This window comes from Phoenix dactylifera, unplaced genomic scaffold (genome assembly GCF_009389715.1).
Source record: "Phoenix dactylifera cultivar Barhee BC4 unplaced genomic scaffold, palm_55x_up_171113_PBpolish2nd_filt_p 000733F, whole genome shotgun sequence".
Classification (NCBI taxonomy): Eukaryota; Viridiplantae; Streptophyta; class Magnoliopsida; order Arecales; family Arecaceae; genus Phoenix; species Phoenix dactylifera.
This window is the reverse complement of record NW_024068109.1, coordinates 113,074-116,974: the sequence shown is the minus strand read 5'-3', so window position 1 is coordinate 116,974 and position 3,901 is coordinate 113,074.

The window sequence follows — 3,901 nt, the reverse complement described above, 5'->3', positions numbered from 1 at the left end:
AGTAGGGATGCGCTTACAAGGAATCTATCGACCTTGATAGAGGAGGAGAGATCCTATGTGATTTATAAGACTGAGTTCGTAAGACCTCGGCCGGGGCAGACTGCATAGTGGAGAAAGAGTTTTCCACTCTTGAACTTAAGTCGAATAAATCTAGACATATGACAGACGATGGGGTTTGACGAGTTATCCATGACCTCCGTCCTGTAGGGATCCACGATAGAAGGACTGTATCATATGATAACTACACCTAGAGGTTCATCATTCCATTCTGCTGGGTAGCCACTACATGCTGCTAGGTGTCACTGGTGGATGGTGAGACTCACAGGGATTATCTCGATGATCGATAAACCCTGATGAGTAGAGTTGGAATCGTTCTAACCTATTGAAAGGAGTCTTCAATGATATTATGATAGAGATCGCAGTGTATCTCACTACCAGACAAAATAGAACCTATGGGGTCACACACATTAGAGGCATTGACCGATCCGATGGTTGAAATGTGATTATGAATCACAAATAATCAATTCGATTGATAATCAGTTGAAGAAGGAACAATGAAAATTGATTAATTGGACTTAAAATAAGAGTCCTACCTGGAATAGGATTCCTACAGTCCTAATTGGATTAGGACTGGGATTCCTACTTGGACTAGGACTAGGAGTTCCACTTAGATAGGATTTCTATAATCCTAATTAAGTTAGGATTTTGAATTAAATTTGCATTCCTACTTAGAGTAGGATTCCTAGAGTCCTAATTGGATTAGGACTTCGGATTCAAATTAGAGTCCTAATTAGATTAGAACTAAAATTAAATAAATCCTAATTGGATTAGAATTTCTTAAGTCCTAATTAATTATTAATCTAATGAATCAACATGACTCCTAATTGGGTTAGGATTGAAGAGTTCAATTGAGTCATGGTTCATTCAAGTTCTAATTGGATTAGGACTAGCATAGATTGAACCCAATTGATTCATAATTTGGTTAAACCCTAATTAGATTAGGACTAAACCAAATAGAGGCCTCCAAATCCTCCTTAGAGGAGGATTAGGGCAACACACTCCCCTCCTCCTTTTCTTCCTTGGTGCGGCAACACAAGAGGGACCGGCCCCCACCTTGGTAAAAGATCAAGGGCTCCTAATTTGTAGGAGCCCTAGATGCATTTAAAAGGAGGTGAGGGGCGGCACCCTCGTTTATTGAGAAAACCCTCTCCTCTCCAGCCGTGGCCTCCCCCTTCTCCTTGGTTTTCAGCCGCAAGCAAGGGAAGCAAAAAGGAAGTGTTGGCGGCCCTCTTCCTCCCTCCTTCTTGGTTCCAACGCAGGGAAGAAAAAGAAGGCTGCAGGGGCTTTGTTCCTCTTCTTCTCTTCATCCTTCTTCTTCCTCCTCCCAAGCACAGTCAAAGGTTGATTGAAAGGGAGGACATCAGCCATCAAAGTTGTCTCTACAAGGGAGCTAGCACCCCGGGGAGACAAAGAAGCTTGGATCGGTTTCAGCTTCGTGTGGATACCCGTAGAGGCCGGACACTTGAACGGCTTCAAGCGAACCTTCTTCCAAAACCACGAACTTCAATTTGCGGTGATCATCTACCCGCACAAGGTGAAGATCTGATCTTCATAATATTTTTAAAAGTTTTTAATCCTTATCTATCTACGAACGGTTTTTGAAACAACGTTCATGAGATGAACGATTGATCCCGCGCATGCCTCTTCTGCTGCATCCCAATTTTTTTGAATTTTCTGCGGCATGGGCAGGTGTCTAACACCAATGACTTCCGATCCAAATGGCTCAGGGCACTAGGTGTAAAGACATCCTAACAGGCTTAATAACTCAAGTCAACTAGATTCCAAGGCTAAATTAGTCACTCAGAGTTTAATCCTCATCTTTTTACGCGAACACTCGATGCTTGCCAAGCAAGAGGTCCGGTTACTCAGTGAGAAGACTTACAATAACTCATTTTATATTTTTTTTTCTTTTTTTTATTTTTTGGTGATCATCGCACACATGGCTTTAAATTATCCAAAAAATTAAAAGTATTCATATTAGTTGCAAGTTTACATACTCCACTATTCATGTGCTTATGTGTAGGTGCTAAATCATCTTCTATCATGTTAGCAGAAGATAGGTGGGACGAAAACTCAAGCTAGAACTGCTATCATATTCCTTAACTCAAAGCTATTCTCAAAGCAATTCTCAATTTATACAGCCAAAAAGATTAGAATTTGAGTTAAAAATTTAATTGTTTTTTGGAGGCACAAAAATCTTTTTAGGCAGAAAGATCAGAAATATTCCCATCCCCATACCTAAATCTAACATTGTCCTCAATGTTAAAGAAAATTTAGAGCAGTAATAGGACAGAGGAGAAATTACCTGATATGGATAGGTAAATTGACAATTGGAGCAAAAACTCCTAAACCTGCATGTTAGTATTTTTTTTAATAATATTTATTTGTTGGATTGCCTTCCAACAGCACTAAGTTTTATGTCTTCAGCCAGACAAAATGTAGATTCATTTTTTTTCAACCATTATCTAAGAATGGTTTTGGAAAAATCTAAGGAAGAACAGTCGGCTGATGATGATCTATGCTCATAAGGAAAACAGAATTAGGGAGCGCATGCTCGACCCCTTCCTCGGAATAGGCAAGGTAAGCCTCTAAAGGGTCTTTACTATAAGTTTGTAAGAAATTCTTCTGAACTAGACTTTCAATCATATCAACTTCATTGATTTCTTCATCGTCTGGTGGTTGTTTACTTATGTTGAAGACATTAAGCTCGACTTTCATGTTGCCACAAGATAACTTCAGCATGCCATTTCGACAATTTATCACAGCATTTGCTATGGCTAAGAAAAGTCTACTTAAAATTATAGGTGTGTGACTGTCTGGATGTATTACAGGTTTTGTCTTAAGGATAACTAAGTCCACAGGATAGTAAAACTCGTTTACCTTAACTATTACATCCTCTACAATCCCCTTGGGGTACTTCACCATCCTATCTGCTAAGGAAAGGGTAATATTAGTGGGCTTTAATTCCTCCAAACCTAACTTTTGGTATACATAGTAGGAAAGTAGGTTCACACTGGCTCCTAAATCTAATAGAGCTCTCTGGATGATCGTCTCTCCTATTTTTATTTCAATGGTGGGGCAACCAGGATCTTTGAGGATGATAATGTTATTTTAATGATTAACATAACCATTGAGGCCATATCAAATTAGAAATGCAAATTAACTCGATACATCATTAATAAATGGCACACCCTCGATACATTCACGATACATTATGAATATACGGTCAAAAAAACTCTCAAGAATTAATAACGAGATGGAATTTGTAACAGAGAATGGTAGAAAGCTTAGAAATTCATTTTGACAAAGTTTCAAGTTAAGAATACCTAAAAGGGCAATTCTATAATTTTTACTATTAAGAATACGAAACATTATTGTGCCATGCATTCTATTTTACTTGAATTATTTCTCTGTGGATCCCTTGTGCATGTCTAACTTTTAGATGCAGAGAATCATAGCTAGAGTCGATCCCAAAAGAAGTGGAGTCGCCCCCGAAACATTCAGAGAATCTTGACACTCAAATGGTACATTTTGAGTCATTGGCACAGGTTTTGAGTCGACCCCAAGAATATTGGAGCCGACCCCAATGGAGTTGACCCTAGAAAAGTCAGAGCCGACCCCAAGCTTGCAATGCAGAAAATGTATTTCCTGAAAACACTGTAGCGGGATCGACCCGAGAAAAGATGGGGTCGACCCGAGGCACTGTAGCTGCTATGCAAAAAACATACTCTTTGGATTTTCTGTCAGGGCCGACCCCAGAAGTATTGGGGTCGACCCCAACACTGTTGAGCCGACCTCAGAAGAGTAGGGGTCGACCCCAGTGAAGGTGGGGTCGTCTCGA